This window comes from Myotis daubentonii, chromosome X (genome assembly GCF_963259705.1).
Source record: "Myotis daubentonii chromosome X, mMyoDau2.1, whole genome shotgun sequence".
Lineage (NCBI taxonomy): Eukaryota > Metazoa > Chordata > Mammalia > Chiroptera > Vespertilionidae > Myotis > Myotis daubentonii.
In genome coordinates this window covers 46,599,728-46,620,713 of record NC_081861.1, presented here as the reverse complement: position 1 = coordinate 46,620,713, position 20,986 = coordinate 46,599,728, and the positions used below count along the sequence as shown (strand labels likewise).

At 48.9% G+C, this 20,986-nt stretch overlaps 1 long non-coding RNA gene and 1 pseudogene across 1 annotated transcript in view; one reads left to right on the top strand and one right to left on the bottom strand.

Moving 5' to 3' along the window:
- Window positions 1-12,486, bottom strand: part of LOC132224565 (dnaJ homolog subfamily B member 6-like) — a 64,255-nt pseudogene extending 51,769 nt beyond the window's left edge.
- Window positions 1-20,399, top strand: part of LOC132224361 (uncharacterized) — a 1,115,498-nt gene extending 1,095,099 nt beyond the window's left edge. Inside the window, exon 3 of the long non-coding RNA XR_009450658.1 lies at window positions 20,367-20,399. This is a non-coding gene — a long non-coding RNA (uncharacterized LOC132224361). The remainder of the gene's footprint in view (window positions 1-20,366) is intronic.
- Window positions 20,400-20,986: the final 587 nt, after the last annotated feature.

Genomic DNA, 20,986 nt, shown 5'->3' with positions numbered 1-20,986 from the left:
TCGCTCCGCTGATCACCTGGGCTGGGAGGCCTCTGGACTCCGCTGATCACAGGGGCTTGGAGGCCTCTTGGCTCCTCTGATCACTGGGGCGGGAGGCCTCTCGGCTCCGCTGATCACCGGGCCGGGAGGCCTCTCGGCTCCGCTGATCACCTGGGCTGGGAGGCCTCTGGACTCCGCTGATCACAGGGGCTGGGAGGCATCTTGGCTCCTCTGATCACCGGGGCAAAAGGCCTCTCTGCTCCGCTGATCACGGGGCCTCCGACTCCGCTGATTGCGGGGCCTCCGACTCTGCTGATCACCGGGCCGGGAGCGGGACGGGAGGCCTCTCGGCTGATCACCTTTCCGAGAGGCCTCTGGACTCCGCTGATCACCGGGGCTGGGAGGCCTCTCGGCTCCGCTGATCACAGGGGCTGGGAGGCCTCTTGGCTCCTCTGATCACTGGGGCGGGATGCCTCTCGTCTCCGCTGATCGTGGGGCCTCCGACTCCGCTGATCGAGGGCTGGGAGGCCTCCTGGATCCACTTATCACCGTGGCGGGAGGCCTCTCGGCTCCGCTGATCACCGGGGCGGGAGGCCTCTCTGCTCCGCTGATCGCTTGGCCTCCGACTCCGCTGATCGCGGGTCGGGAGGCCTCTCGGCTCCTCTGATCCCGAGGCCTCCGACTCCGCTGATCAAGGGCCCGGGAGGCCTCTCGGCTGATCACCGGGCCGGGAGGCCTCTGGACTCCACTGACCACAGGGGCTGGGATGCCTCTCGGCTCCCCTGATCACCTGGGCTGGGAGGCCTCTCGGATCCACTGATCACCTGGGCGGGAGGCCTCTCGCTCCTCTGATCGCGAGGCCTCGGACTCTGCTGATCACGGGGCCGGGAGCGGGACGGGAGGCCTCTCGGCTCAGCAAGGGCCGGGAGGCCTCTCGGCTCTGGTGATGACCGTGGCGGGAGGCCTCTCGGCTCCGCTGATCACCGGGGCTAGGAGTCCTCTCGGATCCACTGATCACCGGGGCAGGAGGCCTCTCGGCTCTGCTGATCACCTGGGCTGGGAGGCCTCTCGACTCCACTGATCACCGGGGCGGGAGGCCTCTGGGATCCACTGATCACCGCGGCTGGGAGGCCTCTTGGATCCACTGATCGCGGGTAGGGAGGCCTCTGGACTCCGCTGATCACCTGGGCTGGGAGGCCTCTCGGCTCTGCTGATCACCTGGACTCCGCTGATCACCTAGGCTGGGTGGCCTCTTGTATCCACTGATCCCCGGGGCAGGAGGCCTCTCGGTGCCGCTGATCACCTGGGCTGGGAGTCCTCTCGGATCCACTGATCACTGGGGCAGGAGGCCTCTCGGCTCCGCTGATTGCGGGGCCTCTCACTCCGCTGATCCGCTGATCGTGGGCCAGGATGCCTCTCGGCTCCGCTGATCGCGGGTCGGGAGGCCTCTCGGCTCCTCTGATCCCGAGGCCTCCGACTCCGCTGATCAAGGGCCCGGGAGGCCTCTCGGCTGATCACCGGGCCGGGAGGCCTCTGGACTCCACTGACCACAGGGGCTGGGATGCCTCTCGGCTCCCCTGATCACCTGGGCTGGGAGGCCTCTCGGATCCACTGATCACCTGGGCGGGAGGCCTCTCGCTCCTCTGATCGCGAGGCCTCGGACTCTGCTGATCACGGGGCCGGGAGCGGGACGGGAGGCCTCTCGGCTCAGCAAGGGCCGGGAGGCCTCTCGGCTCTGGTGATGACCGTGGCGGGAGGCCTCTCGGCTCCGCTGATCACCGGGGCAGGAGGCCTCTCGGCTCTGCTGATCACCTGGGCTGGGAGGCCTCTCGACTCCACTGATCACCGGGGCGGGAGGCCTCTGGGATCCACTGATCACCGCGGCTGGGAGGCCTCTTGGATCCACTGATCGCGGGTAGGGAGGCCTCTGGACTCCGCGGATCACCTGGGCTGGGAGGCCTCTCGGCTCTGCTGATCACCTGGACTCCGCTGATCACCTAGGCTGGGTGGCCTCTTGTATCCACTGATCCCCGGGGCAGGAGGCCTCTCGGTGCCGCTGATCACCTGGGCTGGGAGTCCTCTCGGATCCACTGATCACTGGGGCAGGAGGCCTCTCGGCTCCGCTGATTGCGGGGCCTCTCACTCCGCTGATCCGCTGATCGTGGGCCAGGATGCCTCTCGGCTCCGCTGATCGCGGGGCCTCCGACTCTGCTGATCACGGGGCCGGGAGTGAGACAGGAGGCCTCTGGGCTGATCACAGGGCCGGGAGGCCTCTGGACCCCGCTGATCACCGGGGCTGGGAGGCCTCTCGGCTCCACTGATCACCTGGGCTGGGAGGCCTCTCCACTCCGCTGATCACCGGGGCAGGAGGCCTCTTGGCTCCGCTGATCACCGGAGCGGGAGGCCTCTAGGATCCACTGATCACCGGGGCTGGGAGGCCTCTCGGATCCCCTGATCACCGGGGCAGGAGGCCTCTCTGCTCCGCTGAATGCGAGGCCTCCGACTCTGCTGATCACGGAGCCGGGAGTGGGACAGGAGGCCTCTGGGCTGATCACGGGGCCGGGAGTGGGACAGGAGGCCTCTGGGCTGATCACGGGGCCGGGAGTGGGACAGGAGGCCTCTGGGCTGATCACGGGGCCGGGAGGCCTCTGGACTCCGCTAATCACCGGAGCTGGGAGGCCTCCCTCCTCCAATGATCACCTGGGCTGGGAGGCCTCTGGACTCCGCTGATCACAGGGGCTGGGAGGCCTCTCGACTCTGCTGATCACCGGGGCTAGGAGTCCTCTCGGATCCACTGATCACCGGGGCAGGAGGCCTCTCGGCTCCGCTGATCACCTGGGCCGGGAGGCCTCTCGACTCCACTGATCACCGGGGTGGGAGGCCTCTGGGATCCACTGATCACCGCGGCTGGGAGGCCTCTTGGATCCGCTGATAGCGGGTCGGGAGGCCTCTCGGCTCCTCTGATCCCGAGGCCTCCGACTCTGCTGATCAAGGGGCCGGGAGGCCTCTAGGCTGATCACCGGGCTGGGAGGCCTCTGGACTCCGCTGACCACAGGGACTGGGATGCCTCTCGGCTCCCCTGATCACCGGGGCTGGGAGGCCTCTCGGATCCACTGATCACCTGGGCGGTAGCCTCTCACTCCTCTGATCGCGAGGCCTCAGACTCTGCTGATCACGGGTCCGGGAGCGGGACGGGAGGCCTCTCGGCTCATCAAGGGCCGGGAGGCCTCTCGGCTCTGGTGATGACCTGGGCGGGAGGCCTTCTGCTCCGCTGATCACGGGGCCTCCGACTCTGCTGATCGCTGGGCCTCCGACTCCGCTGATCATGGGGCCGGGAGCGGGACGGGAGGCCTCTCGGCTGATCACTGGGCCGGGAGGCCTGTGGACTCCGCTGATCACCAGGGCTGGGAGGTATCTCGGCTCCGCTGATCACCTGGGCTGGGAGGCCTCTCGGCTAGCTGATCACTGGGCCAGGAGGCCTCTGGACTCCGCTGATCACAGGGGCTGGGAGGCCTCTCTGCTCCGCTGATTGCGGGGCCTCCGACTCCGCTGATCACGGGGCTCGGAGCGGGACGGGAGGCCTCTCGGCTGATCACTGGGCCGGGAGGCCTCTGGACTCCGCTGATCACCGGGGGTGGAGGCCTCTCTGCTCCGCTGATCTCCTGGGCTGGGAGGTCTCTCCACTCTGCTGATCACCGGGGCAGGAGGCCTCTAGGCTCCACCGATCACCGGGGCAGGAGGCCTCTCTGCTCCGCTGAATGCAAGGCCTCCGACTCTGCTGATCACGGGGCCGGGGGTGGGACAGGAGGCCTCTGGTCTGATCACGGGGCCAGGAGTGGGACAGGAGGCCTCTGGGCTGATCACGGGGCCGGGAGTGGGACAGGAGGCCTCTGGGCTGATCACGGGGCCGGGAGGCCTCTGGACTCCGCTAATCACCGGAGCTGGGAGGCCTCTGGACTCCGCTGATCACAGGGGCTGGGAGGCTTCTGGACTCTGCTGATCACTGGGGCTAGGAGTCCTCTCGGATCCACTGATCACCGGGGCAGGAGGCCTCTCGGTTCTCCTGATCACCTGGGCTTGGAGGCCCCTCGACTCCACTGATCACCGGGGCGGGAGGCCTCTGGGATCCACTGATCACCGCGGCTTGGAGGCCTCTTGGATCCGCTGATCGTGGGTCGGGAGGCCTCTGGACTCCGCTGATCACCTGGGCTGGGAGGCCTCTCGGCTCCGCTGATCACCGGGGCGGGAGCCTTCTCTGCTCCCCTGATCGCGGGGCCTCCGACTCCGCTGATCAAGGGGCCGGGAGTGGGCCCGGAGGCCTCTCGGCTGATCACCGGGCCGGGAGGCCTCTGGACTCCGCTGATCACCGGGGCTGGGAGGCATCTCGGCTCTGCTGATCACCTGGGCTGGGAGGCCTCTCGGCTCCGCTGATCACCTGGGCTGGGAATCCTCTCGGCTCCGCTGATCACGGGGCCGGGAGCTGGACGGGAGGGCTCTCGGCTGATCACCGGCCGGGAGGCCTCTGGACTCCGCTGATCACAGGGGCTGGGAGGCCTCTCGGCTCCGCTGATCACCGGGGCGGGAGCCCTCTCTGCTCCGCTGATCGCAGGGCCTCCGACTCCGCTGATCAAGGGCCCGGGAGTGGGACCGGAGGCCTCTGGGCTGATCACGGGGCTCGGAGGCCTCTCGACTCCGCTGATCACCTGGGCTGGGAGGCCTCTCGGATCCGCTGATCACCGGGGCTGGGAGGCCTCTCGGATCTGCTGATCACCTGGGCTGGGAGGCCTCTTGGATCCGCTGATCACCTGGGCTGGGAGGCCTCTCGGATCCGCTGATCACCGGGGCTGGGAGGCCTCTCGGATCTGTTGATCACCTGGGCTGGGAGGCCTCTTGGATCCGCTGATCACCTGGGCTGGGAATCCTCTCGGCTCCGCTGATCACGGGGCCGGGAGCTGGACGGGAGGCCTCTCGGCTGATCACCGGCCGGGAGTCCTCTGGACTCCGCTGATCATAGGGGCTGGGAGGCCTCTCGGCTCCGCTGATCACCGCGGCGGGAGCCCTCTCTGCTCCGCTGATCGCAGGGCCTCCGACTCTGCTGATCAAGGGGCCGGGAGTGGGACCGGAGGCCTCTGGGCTGATCACGGGGCCCGGAGGCCTCTCGACTCCGCTGATCACCTTGGCTGGGAGGCCTCTCGGATCTGCTGATCACCGGGGCTGGGAGGCCTCTCGGATCTGCTGATCACCTGGGCTGGGAGGCCTCTTGGATCTGCTGATCACCTGGGCTGGGAGGCCTCTCGGATCCGCTGATCACTGGGGCTGGGAAGCCTCTCGGCTCTGCTGATCGCAGGGCCGGGAGGCCTCTTGACTCTGCTGATCCCAGGCCCTGAGGCCTCTCTGCCCTGCTGCTTCAGGGCTGTTTGGCTTTGCTCTGCTTGGAGCCTGAGTATGCAAATTAACCGCCATCTTTTAGCTTCTATAATTAAAACATTGTATCTTTTGGAGTTGTTGCTTCAGGAGCTCAGAGCCCTGCAGCTGGGGGGATCTTTGACTTTCTCCATCGCTGGGGCAACCAAGCCTCCTATTCTCAGCTGCCTGGCTGCCAGCCGCCATCTTGGCTGACAGTTAATTTGCATATCTTGCTGATTAGCCAATGAAAAAGGTATCGGTGTACGCCAATTACCATTTTTCTCTTTTATTAGTATAGGATATATATATATATATATATATATATATATATATATATATATTCAAAATTTTTATTTATTTTTTACTTGATAGATTTGACATGTTAAAATTTATAAATTTAAGCTGTAAAGCATGTTACTTTTATACATTTATATATTATAATATAATTGCTATGGAAGCAATAGGTATCATATTACATCATTATAGGACAGTATTATTGACTATACTATTCATTACACTATGCATTACACCATGCTTTATATTTCTGCTAGAGGCCTGATGCACAGAATTTGTGCAAGGGGCTTGGCCCTCGCAGCCCTGGCTTCGTCCAGAAGGTCGTCCAGTCTAATTAGCATATTTTGCTTTTATTATTATAGATGCGTTATTTACTACTACTTACAAGTTTGTACCTTGAAATACCATCAATTTCTCAACCCAGCCTCCAGCTTCTGGTAACCACTATTATATTCTGTGTTGGGTTTTTTTATAGGTTTGACTTTTTTTTTTTTTTTTTACAAAATTCTCTATAGAAATGATAGTGTACAGTACTAGTCCTTTTCTGTCTGACTTATCTTAGCATAGGTGCTCAAGATCCATTCATGTTGCAAAAAGCAGGATATTTTTCTTTCTCATGGCTGGATAACATTACATTGTGTATCTATACTATATCTTTTTTATTCCTTGATCCATTATTGGGTATTTGGGTTTTTTCCATATCCTGGCTAAGGAAATAAAGGAAAACTATCCCAGTCACAAGAGCAGCTAAACCAATAAAGTAATTAGGTATAAATTTAACCAAGGAAATGAAAGATCTGTATAATGAAACTTTAAGACTTTGCTGAAAGAAACTGAAAATTTTCTTGCCACAAACAGATGGAAAGTCATCCTGTGTAGATGGATTGGAAGAATAAGTATTGTTAAAAAACAAACAAACAAAAACCTGGCCATACTACCCAAAGCCATCTACAGATTTAATGAACCTCCACAAAATTACCAAAGTGATTCTTCACAAAAATAGAAGAACCAATCCTAAAATTGGTGTGGAACCACAAAAGACCCAAAATAACAAAAAAAATCCTGAGGAAAAAAAAGAACAAAGTCGCAAGTATCACACTTTCTGATTTCAAAATATACTACAGAGCCATAGTAATAAAACAGACGATACTGTACAGAAATAGACACATAAATCAGTGGGACAGGATAGAGAGCCCAGAATTCAATTTCAGTATTTATGGTCAACAAGAAGCTAAGAGTATGCAATTGCAGAAGGATAGCTTTTTTAACAAATGGTGCTGGGAAAACTAGAGAAACACATGCAGAACATGTTGTTTCCATATTTTGGCAATTCTGAATAAAGCTGCTATAAAAATTTGGGTGCAGGTTTTATGTGGAAATGTTGTCAATCCATTTGGGTAAATATCAAGGAATAAAATTGCTGGATCATATGATAAGTCTATGTTTAGTTTTGTCAGAAACTACCAAACTGTCTTCCAAATTGCCTGTACCATGTTTGCATTCCCACCAGTAATGAATGAGAGTCTCTGTTACTCCACATCCTCACAGGCTTTTGGTGTTGTCAGTTTTTTGGATGTTAGCCATTCTAATAGGTGTGTGGTGATGTTTAACTTTTTAAAACACGTCTTTGTTAGTCAGTTACATTTTGTATTTGATGAATCACTTAGCCAGAACCTAAGATTTCATAGGAGACACACATGGAATCAGAATGTCTCATATTAAGTAAAACTCCTTAATAAGGTTTTATTTCATTTACAAAACAGATGGATGCAACAGGGCATTGTTTTTGGGCAGAATTTATGCTTGGGTGAAAAACATGATCAGCACATAAAATTTGCAATTAAGGGGAATGCATTTCACCAGCAAAAATACCACTCCAATTTTCATAAAATGATGGGCAGTTATTTAAACAAGTTTTATTTGAGTAATTCCTCTGGTGCTTTGTCATAATTTAGTAAGAAGACATATGACTATAAACACATTCTATGACTTGCTGACTTAAGTTCCTTACATTCCTAGTATATGAATAAAGAAATCTGGTCTGTGCCTAGCCCCAACTGTGGTAAACTGATTCAAAACAATAGATTTGATGGACACTCAGTCAAGATATTTGATTTCCATTACAAAATTCTGTCATCACTAGACCAAGAAATCACAAATGCACTTACCAATGGTAGGAATCAAATGTAGTCACTCCACACTTGGCATGTTCTCATTATAAGCAATTATTGGGAAGATGCCTACCAGTATTTATATTTCTCTTCTTTCTCTGTTTTACTGTTGTAATAAGCTAGTTATTAATATTAATAATATAAAGAAAGCAAAGGGAAGGCCAGGTATTATAAGCATGGTCATCTGGGAAGCTTCACCAGGAAGCTGCAACTGTACACTCCCCAGGGAACCACTGGTCCGTTCCCTGCAAATCACTGCACAAGTGGTCCAACAAAGGGGAAATGGATTTATGCTCAGTGAAGTCGGGGTGACATAAGGAAGGTGCTTGTTTGTCAGTCTAACCTGGGGAAAAGATAATTGACTAGAGGGAGTGGAGCCACTGCAGGAACAGAAATTCCTGAAGGATTAATTGGATAAGCTCCTAGTTAAAATCCCCAGAAAAAGAAATGTTTGCTCTTGTTTCTCTTCATTTGTTCCTGCTTCCTTGCACTTGCTTGCTGTGTGACTTGTGCTAGCCAGCCATGTGGCCCTAGAAGCCTCATGGCCCATGGTCAGGGGAACTCTAACTCAATGGGACTGTATCTAGGAGCACAAGGTAAGCTAGCTAGATGCCGGGCTGGACTGTGCTCCAATATGGAAGGAAAATTCTGGGCAGTGGTTTTAATTCTAGCTCTGCTGAAGACAAAATGGGACTTTTTCCATGGCAAGATGGAGGGAGATGGGACTTGTATGTCTATTTCTTTCACGAGGTTAGGGAAGTTTTGACATTATTTTTTCAGATAAGTTTTCAATTTCTTACTCCCTCTCTTTTCCTTCTGACACCCCTATGATGTGAATGTTAGTACACTTGAAGTTGTCCCAGAGGCTCCTTACACTATCTTCATATTTTTGTATTCTTTTTTGGTTTTGCTCGTCTGATTGGGTGTTAATGTGTTTTTTGCTTCCTTATATTCCAAATGCTTGATTTGATTCTTGGTCTCATGTACTCTACTACTGATCCAGTATAAATTATTCTTTATTTCCGTTAGTGCATCCTTCATTTCTGACTGGATCTTTTTTAGGTTGTTGATGTCACTAAGTTCCTTGAAGTTCTCACTAAGTTCCTTGGCAATATCAGTAAATTCCTTAATATCCTTATAACCATTATTTTGAACTTTATATTTGGTAGTTTTCTTGCTTCCATTTCATTTAGTTCTTTTCCTAGAGATTTCTCCTATTCTTTCATTTGTGACATATTTCTTTGTCTCTGCATTTTGACTGCTTCCCTGTGTTTGTTTCTATGTATTAGGTAGATCTGCTATCTCTCCCAGACTTGGTAGAGTGGCCTTGTGCAGTAGGTGTTCTGGAGGGCCCAGTGGCTCAACCTCCCCAGTCACCTGAGCTGGGCACTCCAGGTGCACTTCTGTGTGACCTGTGTGCACTGTCCTATTGTAGTTGAGCCTTGATTAATGTTGGTTTCACTGGGAGGGATTTACCCCCAGACCAATAGGTTTTGAGGATTGGCTGCGACTACAGCAAAAGAGCTGCTCTATAGGTAATACCGCTATGACACAGGACTTGCTTCAGTGGGGCTTTGCTGCTCACTGAATCTGCCCCTTGAGTGTGTCACTTGTGGAAGTGGTAGGGTTGTAATTCTGTGTGGTCAAAACTGACGACCAGATGCACTGGCTCTGAGGCCTCCCGGGAGGTGCAAAGTCTGCCTCTGCTTATATCCTGCCTGGGACCACCACCATGAGCTACAAAGCAATCTAAACATGACTGCTATTTGTGTTGAACTTGAAGGTGCCCAGGAGAGGCCAAGCTGTGAACCACGGCAGGTTTCCACTAGTGTTGGGCCTGGGGCCACTTATTGAGAGGTATGGGACATGCTGATGTCAGCTTCTACTTGTTTGAGAAATTTTAGTAAAGTCTAAAGCATGAGGCAAGAGAGGCCAGTTGTATGGAAAAGCCACTGGAAATGGCTTGGATGAGCCTACAAGTAAGGGGTGAGGTGAGGTCTCAGGGAATCACCAGGGAGGGGCAAAAATTATGAACAAAGTTGATGGAGATTCAGATATGGTACAACCTGTTGGCTCTGTGGCAGGGAGGGCTTATCAAAGGCACACTGGCTTCTGTCAACACTTCTATCTGGAAGAAAGCTGCCCCTCCAGCTCCCTCCCTGATTCTGGACAAGTTAGTTCCTCACCAAATGTCCCAGGTTACTTTCAAGCTGCTGCCCCAGTGCTGGAACTCAGAGGGAGTAAGTTTAAGTAACTCCATGTGCAGGCCCTTTAAGATGAACTGCCTGGGACTCCCACAGCCTCCCTGTTACTCAGCCACAATCCCTGCCGGTTTTTACATTCAGAAGTGGTAGGGACTTCTCTTCCCAGCACTGGAGCCCTTGGATGGGGGCCTTGTGTGGAGCAGGGAAACCTCACACATCAGGGAAACCTGCATAGCCAAGATATCCCTCCCAACTTTATTTTTTATTTTTCTTAAATATATTTTTACTAGGGGCCCGGTGCACAAAATTCGTGCACTGGGTGTGTGTGGGGAGGGGAGTGTCCCTCAGCCCAGCCTGCCCCCTCTCACATACTGGGAGCCCTCAGGCGTTGACCCCCATCACCCTCCAATCGCAGGATCGGCCCCTTGCCCAGGCCTGATGCCTCGGCCAGAGGCGTAGACCCCCATCACCCTCCGATCGCCTGATCGGCCCCTTGCCCAGGCCTGACGCCTCCACCAGAGGTGTCAGGCTTGGACAGGGGACCCCCATCTCCCCCTGATCACTGGCTCTGGCCCCCACCCAGGCCTGAGGCCTCTGGCCCAGGAATCATGCCTGGGCAGGGGACCCCCATCTCCCTCTGATCGCTGGCTCCACCCCCCGCCCAAGCCTGACGCCTCTGACCCAGGCTTCAGGCCTGGGCAAAGGGACCATCATATCCCCCCAATCCCTGGCTCCGCCCCCCACCCAGGCCTGATGCCTCGGCCAGAGGAGTTGACCCTCATCACGCTCTGATCAACAATCACCAGATCGGCCCCTTGACCAGGCCTGAGGCCTCCGGCAGAGGTGTCAGGCCTGGGCAGGGGACCCCCAGCTCCCCGCGGTTTCAGGCTCCACCCCTGCCCAGGCCTAACGCCTCTGACCTAGGCGTCCGGCCTGGGCAGCGGGGACCCGCAGCTGCAGCGGCCCCGCGATCGTGGGCTCCGCTTTAGGCCCAGGCAAGGGACCCCTAGCTCCTGGGACTGCCAGCTTCGACCGTGTCCAGCTCCCATCACTGGCTCCACCCCTACTTCCTGCTATCACTGACCAGGGCGGAAAAGGCATCTGATTCTCCGATCATGGCTGGGGGGCAGGGCAAAGGCGGCCCCAGGGCCGCCTTTGCCCGGCCCCCCAGCTCTTAGCTCCCCCCTGGGTTTCTGATCACTGTCAGTGGCAGGGGGCTTCTTCCTGCTTTCCCTTTCGCCTCCCTGCATTGTGCCTACATATGCAAATTAACCGCCATCTTGTTGTCAGTTAACTGCCAATCTTAGTTGGCAGTTAACTGCCAATCATAGTTGGCAGTTAGTTTGCATATAGCCCTGATTAGCCAATGAAAAGGGTATCGTCGTACGCCAATTACCATTTTTCTCTTTTATTAGATAGGATTGATTTCAGAGGGGGAGGGAGAGGAAGAAAGATGGAAACATCAATGATGAGTGAGAGTCATTGATCAGCTGCCTCATGCACACTCCCTACTAGGGATTGAGCCCACAACCCGCATGTACCCTGACCAGGAATTGAATCATGACCTTCTGGTTCATAAGTTGACACTCAACTACTGAACCATACCAGGCTCCCTCAGGATTTTATTTTATTTATTTATTTATTTATTTATGTATTTATGTATTTATGTATTTATTTATTTTGCTGCAAAAAGCTTTGTTTCATTTGGTCCAATGCATGGGAGAGGGCTTCAGTGTAGTCCCAGGTTCGATTCCGTTCAAGGGCATGTACCTTGGTTGCGGGCACATCCCCTGTCGGGGGCGTGCAGGAAGCAGCTGATCGATTTCTCTCATTGATGTTTCTAACTCTCTATCCCTCTCTCTTCTTCTCTGTAAAAAATCAATAAAATATATATATATTTTTAAGAATGACTAGTAGTTTCAGGAAGAGGCTCAGGTAAAAGCCAGAGACACCAGGGTAATGCAGAGGGGCTTCTGGGCTCCAAAGGTGTTGGTCATCGTTAAGGGTGAGCCTTTCGAAGGTTAAGGGCCAGCCTGCGGATGTTAGTCAGGTGTTGCCCATCTTCTTGATCAGTTTCACCTCCTCATCCAGGAAGTGGTTCTCCAGGAAGTCGCAGAGATGAGGGTTACAGCTCCAAAAGGGCCCGGTTCAGGTTCTTCTCCAAGGCTACTCATCTTGGGAAGCTTCAGCATGTCCTGGAAGAGAATGCAGCCACCGCTCTTGTTTTGCAACTTTAAGAGATGCTCAGTGCCCTCACGCTTCTCCACCAACTCGCGGAAGAAGCGGCCCACACCCTGGAGAGCCACGTCCTCAGGGTCAAAATAGCAGCCCAGACAGAGGTAAATGTGGGAGGCCCGCAGATGCAGGTTAGCCAGGTGGTTGACTGCAGCCTCCTCCTCAGTGGAATGATTCTTACGAATTTGGGAGCTCATGGTTGTTCAGCAATAAGAAGTTAAGGTAGGAAAAAAAAAACCTGTGTGTTGCCTGGTCCCGGAGGTGGCTCTGAAGGTGGTGACTGGATAAGACACAGGAGGGCGGTAGGAGGCTGGAAGAAGGGGTGTCCCTGGGTCTGTTCCATCCAAACACTGTTGAAGCAAGAGACAGATCCAGGACCCCTGAGGGCACTGCCTCCCTCGAGATTTTAAACCGCCACACATGGGTGTGGGACCAGCAGGCTCTGCAATTCAACCCTGTGTCTCTGCCCCTCCTACCAGTCTCAATATGCTTCTTCTTTACTTCTCTAGTTGTAGGGCTTCTGTTCAGCTAGATTTCAGGTGGTTCTAAATGGTGGTTGTTCTGTATTTTAGTTGTAAATTTTGATGTGGTTGTGGGAGTCACTGAGTACTGCATTTACCTATGCCACTATCTTGACCCGAAGCTTGACTGTTTTTCTCCATAACCCACATACAGCTTATGAGAAAATCCTGTGGTTATACCTTCAAAATATGTATAAAATATTTACACCTTTCACTACTACCAACACTTCGAACCACATCTAAGCAACTGTCATCTCTCACCTACATTATTATAATAGACTTGAGGCCCCGGTGCACAAAATTCGTGCATGGTTAGGGTCCCTAGGCCTGGTCAGCCATCAGGGCCAATTGGGGCTTTCTGGCTACTGGTCAGGGCCTCCCTAACCCAGCTGCTGACTGCCAGCCAGGACCATCCTTCATTCCACACCACCCCGGGTGGTCAGCACATGTCATAGTGAGCGATCGAACTCCCAGTCTCTCAGTTGAACTCCCGCGGGGACACTTTGCATATTAGCCTTTTATATATATAGATTTCTGGCAAGTTATCTCCTTTTTTAAACCATTGTCCCCTGATAGTCTACTCTCCATACAACATTCAGATTAAGCTTTCTACTACTAATTGAATTCTGTCCCCCTAAAGTTCATATGTTGAAGCCCTAACCAAATGTGATGTTATTTGGAGATGAGGACTTTGGGAGGTAATTAGGATTAGATGAGATCACAAAAATGTGGCCCATATTATGGAATTAATGCCTTTATAAGGACACCAGAGAGTTTGCTTTCTCTTTCTTTCTCAACCCATATGTATGGAGTAAAGGCCATGTGAGGACACAGTAGGAAGGCAGCTATCTGAAATTCAATGAGAGCTCTCACTAGACACCTACCCTGTGGGAACTTTGATCTTAGATTTGCAGTCTCCAGAATGTGAGAAATAAATTCTTGTTGTTTAAGCAGTCCTGTCTATAGTACGTATTTTGTTATGGCAGCGTGAAGTGACTAAGACACTTTCTAAAAATATATGAATTGAATCATGTAATTTCCCTGCTCAAAATTCTCAGATGACTTTCTATTATTCCTAGAATAAAGTCTAAAGACCTTACTATGACCTACAAGATTCTATATGAGCTGGATTCCTGCTACTTCTCTGACCTCATCTTTTACAATGCTTCCCCTGGCATACTACATTCTATGTTGCTAGGATACAAGTCCTTTCCATCATACTGGAGTTTTGCCCTTGTTGACCCTGCCCCTCTTCCTTCTGATAGTGGCTTTACTCATTCTCTACCTTAGACTTTTCCTCAAATATTCTCTCAAAGATGCCCTTTTATCTAAAGTAGCCACATTACTTTTTAAAAATTGATTTCAGTGAGAGAGAGAAAGAGAGAGAGAGAGAGAGAGAGAGAGAGAGAGAGAGAGAGAGAGAGAGAGAAACATCAATGATGAAAGAAAATCAGCTGCCTCCAACACACCAATGGGGTTGAGCCCACAACCCTGGCATGTGCCCCAAATGGTAATTGAACAAGTGACCTCCTGATTCATGGGTTTATGCTCAACCACTGAGCCATACCAGCAATGCCACATTACATTTTATCCTCTCATCCTGATAAATTTTCCTTTTTAAACTTACCATTAGCTGATATTATCTATTTCTAATTTATTATCTTTCCCCCAATTAGATGGTAAGTTTCATAAGGACAGGGAGGGACTATTTTATCTTTTTCTTTATTTTATTTTTTTCCATCACCATTTTTCCCCCTACACCCTCTACTACCTTCACCCACCCCTCCTCCTGCAATCAACATACCGAATGAGTGGATCATATCCATGTCAATGAGTTTCTTCCTCTTTTCTTTCTTTCTTTCTTTCTTTCTTTCTTTCTTTCTTTCTTTCTTTCTTTCTTTCTTTCTTCCTTCCTTCCTTCCTTCCTTCTTTCCTTCCTTCCTTCCTTCCTTCCTTCCTTCCTTCCTTCCTTCCTTCCTTCCTTCCTTCCTTCCTTCCTTTTTTCTTTCTTCTTTCTTTCTTTCTTTCTTTCTTTCTTTCTTTCTTTCTTTCTTTCTTTCTTTCTTTCTTTTTCTTTCTCTCAATCCCTCCATCCTCCAGCCCAAGGAGGGACTATTTTTGTTTAGCTCACTATTGTTGATTTGTACACTGTAGATATTTGATAAATATTCAGTGAATAAGTGAATGAGTTTGATCTCATGATTGCTTTCCTTCTGACTCTTTTGTTTCACTCTGAAAGCTAAGGTAAAGGAAACGATGATTTGAAATGACTTTAAAAGTCAAACATGAGCCCTAACCGGTTTGGCTCAGTGGATAGAGCGTCAGCCTGCGGACTGAAAGGTCCCAGGTTCGATTCCGGTCAAGGTTATGTACCTTGGTTGCGGGCACATCCCCAGTGGGCGGTGTGCAGGAGGCAGCTGATCGATGTTTCTAACTCTATCCTTCTCCCTTCCTCTCTGTAAAAACTCAATAAAATATATTTTTTTAAAAAGTCAAACATGAGACATATAGTTAGCAAGTCACTTTTAATGTAACAGAATACCAACCCTTTTAATTTGATGTTTCCACACACAGTTAACTGTTTTGTCCTTTTACTCTGATAAAGTACATGCTTGCCATGGCCTGTTTGCTCAGTGGTTACAGCGTCGGCCTGCAGACTGAAGGGATGCAGGTTTGATTGCCAGTCAAGGGCATGTACCTCAGTTTCAGCTTCGATCCCCAGCCCCACTCAGGGGTGCTTGTGGGAAGCAACCAATCGTGTGTGTCTCAGGTCGAGGTTTCTCTCTCCTTCTCTCTTTCTCTCCTTCCTCTCTCCCTTCCACTCTCTCTAAAAATTAATGGAAAAAATATCCTCAGCTGAGTATTTTTTAAAGAAAATTGTTATGTTAATAAATCAAATACTAAATTTTTTTTAAATAAAGTGCATGCTTGGGGTTAGGTAGTCTTCATGATTTAAGATGAAGTGAGTTCAGATCCTGTTTAATTTTCTATTCAGACTAATCCTGTGATTTATTTATTCATCAGATATTGACTATTTGGATAAAAATAGGCTGGGAAACAAAGATAATAAGGTCTGGTTCATGCCATCAAGGAACTCACAGTCTTATAGGAACAGGCACACAATATGATAATTTCAATAATGATATGCTAGCGGGGAATTCATGTTATGATGTGGGAGCCTAGGGCAAAAGAGTGCCTACAGCTGCCTGGAAAAGTCAGAGAATGCTTTATAGAGGAGGTAGCCTTTGAACTGGTAGATGAAGGATGTTGCCAAGCAAAATATGTAGACAGTTTCTTAAAGAATGTAGTGAATGAGTTGGATCATGAAAGAAGGCCTGATGGAACAAAAGGGAATCTATGGAGGAGGAAATAGCATGGGAAAAGGCACAGAGACAAATGATTTTTAAAAATACATGGTTTGTTTGAATGATTGAAAATAATGTGAGGGTATTGGGATATGTGGACGATAAAACTAATATAGGTAATCCAAGCTGATTCTGAAATTTCCAGAGTGGCTAGTTAAGAGAATATGCTATAACAAATCCCATTCCCTCAATGCACAGCTTGTTATCAGTTAAGAAGAAAATTTGATAAACCAGTCCAAACTATCATATACATGACTCATTTGTTATTGCTCTCAGGGACAATTAAATTTTATGAGTGTGCCCAGAGAGGACAATGCATTAGCTAGTAGATTTTGACATGGACCACTAGATCAAACTTAAAATGAGGAGTTTCTAGAAATTTTCCTGTCCTTAAAAATCATACAATCATTGTCTCCACCTGCCATGCCAACTCACTGCCCTAGGAGATTTAAATTCTTCCTGCCGTGCTCTGTCTAAAAGGGACAAGAAAATGAAAGAATTTCGTTTTTAAGAGTGTAATGTAATCATTCCCCCTGATTGGAATTCCAAATACCCAGCAGAGATAAAAAGAAACAGTGTGATTTAGAAAATAATTGGTTAAAAAAAGGGAATTGAAGCAGCTGTTCTTTACCTGTCTAAGGAAAGAATAATACAGAATGGGAAAAAGTCCATCTGTTTTGAGTCATGAAATCATCCTCCAGGCTCTTAAGGGAGCTTATATCCAAGTGGGAAAGAAATTCTCCCTGTAAAACGCAATTGTAAAAAACAGAATCTTTTCCTCCAGGCCTCCTGGTGGGATAGGTCTTCCTCTTTCATCAGTGCAGGTTTCTGGGCTACAGATACGTGTAAAGGTTAAATTGCAATACCTCAATTGGAACATTTAAGGCCTGGTGGTTGTTCAAGCCCTCAGTGCTGTACTGAAAAAGCAGAGCTTTAAAAATAGAACATGAAGAACAGGTTCTTTTTACAAAGAAAGTAAAATGAAAATGATTTCAACTGGGAACAATGAAGCAAGTATAGGGATTTTGGCATTTAAAAATGGCTATATGTAGAAGAGAAAGTTGTAACAAGCCTGCCTTTCCATGTCAAATGAACCCTTAATTGGCTTAAAATGCTTCTATTTGTTGATTATTAATATTAAGATACATATATATCATGAGTATTATATTAGGTGATGTTGGTGATGACAGAAGAGATCCTTTGTCCTTTGTTTACAATCGCATTATGGAAGCTAGTTCTATACTTGAGAATATTAATGTATGTGGACATCATTTGGTACAAACATAGGTTTTTATGCTGTAATTTCAAGTAAAGGAATGGTCACAGAGGGATGCCATTAGACTGGGCAGCTGTTATAGAGAAGATTAATTTTGAACAAGAGCTTTTAAATATGGACATTTGGGGTTTTGAATGGTAGAGAGGAAAAGAAGGTGTTGTAGTTACAGGGAAGAGGAATGAGTGAAGGTATGCAGGTAGGAATGTGGTATGTGGTTATAAAGAGGCCAGTTTGACAGAATTGAGGCCCATGAACACGTTGAGGATTAGTGAGGGCTTGGGATGAATGGGCAAGGTGGTCAGTTGATGGAAGTCCTGGCATGCCAGATTGATTAGTTTTGACTTGAACCTACAGGAAGATGGTGTCCTCACAGGGGAGTGACATACTGAAAGCAGCGCCTTACAAAGATTGATCTAGCAGGGATTTGCAGAAAGGATTTGCCTGTCTGCATTTGGCAAGTGATGGATGGATATGGAAACAGTGAGAGTTAACTCTCAGTTATTGCATTAAGGCTTATCAGAAGCAAATCTTTAAATTCTCCTGTAAGTGATTGGAAAGAAAGCCATGCTGGGTTACTTTCTAGTTCCTTTGTTGAGATTATCATAATATATTTTAAGTCTTCCCTTTTCTAATTCAGCATGCTGCTCAGGGGAGCTGAAAAGGAGGAAACTTTCGGGGTGTGTTAACCACTCACTCTACTTCCTTGCCTGTCCCATCCATCCATTTCAATGGCCAGCAGAGGTCTTTAAAAATAGCCTTGAGATTCACTCTTCCATTCCCTTAGGAAGATGCAACTCATTCAGCCTGTAATTGTCAAAAGACCTTAAACTGGGCTTGGTGCCCTGCTTCAGTCCTCAGCATGAGTATAAACTGGGTTGCTTTACATTTTCTTCAAAATCACCTATTCCTGGTGTGACTTCATTATCTGAAAATATGCAAAGTCCTAATATCCCAGACAGATCCCTATTGAAATGGAAACACAAACACATTAAAATGCCAAGTAGGGATGAGCTAGGGATTATTTATGTTATTGTTCCCCAATTCGATTCAGAGCAGCTCAATGATTATTTATTGAACATGCCCACCAGGGATTTATGGACGGGATAGGGATAAAGCTTTGTCTATATTATAAAAACCCAGTGGCTCTAATGCTGTAACAACCAAAGACTAGTCACCAGGAGGCTGTGTGCCCGGCGAGGCGCATGCGGGTGGGCAGGGCTGCATGTGCAGTGAGGCGCGCACGGGTAGACTGGGGACATGACTCTAGGACTAGGTCTTGCAGCACTGCAGGACTCAGGGGAGTCCCACAGTGCGGCGGGGTCTGGGGTCCCGGGTGTCGTACGATTTCCTGCAGTTCTGGGTCTTGTGCGATTTCGCGTACTAGGTCACTAGTACAACATAAACACATAAGCACAAAAAATGAACAAGTCACATTGAACAGTTAAAAAGCAATATGGGATATATTGCTTATATTAGGTGTCGACATAAGTGGCAGAGACAATTATAAAAATGGGCTCTGACAATTATTTAAAATTTAAAAAAAAAATTTAAAAAAGGAAAACCCAGAGCCCTGCAGTAGTATGCATGTTATATTATAAATTTTAACTCAACTTTCTGTATCTTATAAATGAGTTTCTCAAATCTGGTCTGAGTACAAATGGCAACTGGCAACTAAAGGACTCAGTTTCAAAACACATTTCCAAATGGGCTTCTTTCTTCCTTTTTTTCCAAATAGTTTAGTTGTCCTTTCATTGAGTGTCTTTTTTTTTTTTTTTTTTTTTTTTTTTACAGTTAAGGGTATTAGTTGCTGACTGAAAAATATGAGTGTGTGTATACAATAACCACATTTTCGTTTGAAGAATAGACTATATGGTTATGCAGGAAGTGAATGTGCTCACCTCATCTGTAGATTAATACAACAGAATTGGAATTACTCGTGGTGCTGCAGTCACATCTGGAGATGAATTTTGTGCCAATAAATGTGTGCCTCTGCTCTCAGAAATATCTTGAAGATGCTTAGTTTTAGTTGGCAGGTTTGAGATTGATGGGACAAATTGGAGTAGCTTTTTAAAGGGAACCTGTGCTTTGGAAACATTTTGATAAGGATAGAAAGAAGAGCTGGTTCTTCAATAGTGTTAAAATGCATTAGGTTGCCTGGCCTATCAAACCCGTAAGTACCCATTACAATTAGGTCCATGTGTTTTGTGTATATTGCCTGGTTGAGAGTAAGGGACTGAGAGAAGATCTAGGGCAGTGATTCTCAACCTTCCTAATGCCGCGAACCTTTAATACAGTTCCTCATGTTGTGGTGACCCCCAATTTCATTGTTACAAATTGAACATAATTAAAGCATAGTGATTAATCACAAAACAATATGTAATTATGTATGTGTTTTCCCATGGTCTTAGGTGACCCCTGTGAAAGGGTCATTCGACCCCCAAAGGGTTCTCGACCCACAGGTTGAGAACCGCTGATCTAGGGGATGAGACTTTTGAGGGAAAAGAAAAGAAGAGTAAATGAGAGACAGAGAACATAAATGGTAGAGAGAATTGCACATACTAGGTTTGGACAATTGACAAGGCAATAGAGCAACAAATTCCTGTGGGTTTTTTTGTGTGCTTTTTTTTCCGGGAGAACAATTGTTCAAAGTGTAGAGAGTGTGAGTAGAGGACATGGATGACTAACAAAAACTGGCTCATCTGGACATCTTAAATAGTGTTTGCTGGGGTCCTGCCCCAGCAGGTCCAGGGGTCCCCAAAGGTGTGGACGGAGTCAGCGAAGAAGGAATGACACGGAGACAGCGTTCAGTTGATCAGCAGCCTAGCCATGATCTCTAGCCAGGATCTCCAGCCAAGTTCTGTCTAGGATCTCCAGCCAGGTTCTGTCCAGGATCTCCAGCCAGGTTCTGTAGCCAGGTTCTGTCCAGGTTCTGTTGCCATGTTCTCTCTCTAGGTTTTCCAGCCAGGTTCTGTGTGTTATTGTCTTGTTACATCTGTATTTATACCAGTTGATTTTTAATCCTGTCAATTTCTATTGCAAAGGTTAGGGCGTTTCTTATCTCCATTCCAGGGAGTAAAGATTATGTAGCTTAAGCGTGATTGTTTGTAGTTAAAGTGATTAACTACCCGCCTGGCACTTAGTTAAGGGGTTTTATTCCCTCCCTAACTTCAGGGAAAAATCCCCACCTTGGGAAACAACCTTTCTCAGACAGGTGACCTTGGTTAAAACACATAGCGCTAAGAAGGGGAGCAAACATATTAAGAACAGTATGCCATATAAGCCAGGTCCCTTGAAACATATGCTGTGCAGATGTTTCTTCCCTGCAGCGACGGTGTCAAGCAGCAAGGATGGACTGGCTTCCGGCAAGTGTTTTATTCTCCAAAGACCTTTCCTCCTTTTTCATGTCTGGCATATATAATGCACTGAAATCACATGAAAGGCAAATGTTCCAGGGTGTTTTCTCTTGCTATTGCAAGGCTGGGGTAGTTGGATCTACTTAAGGTGTCAAAACAGTGTAATTCAAAACCAATTGTAT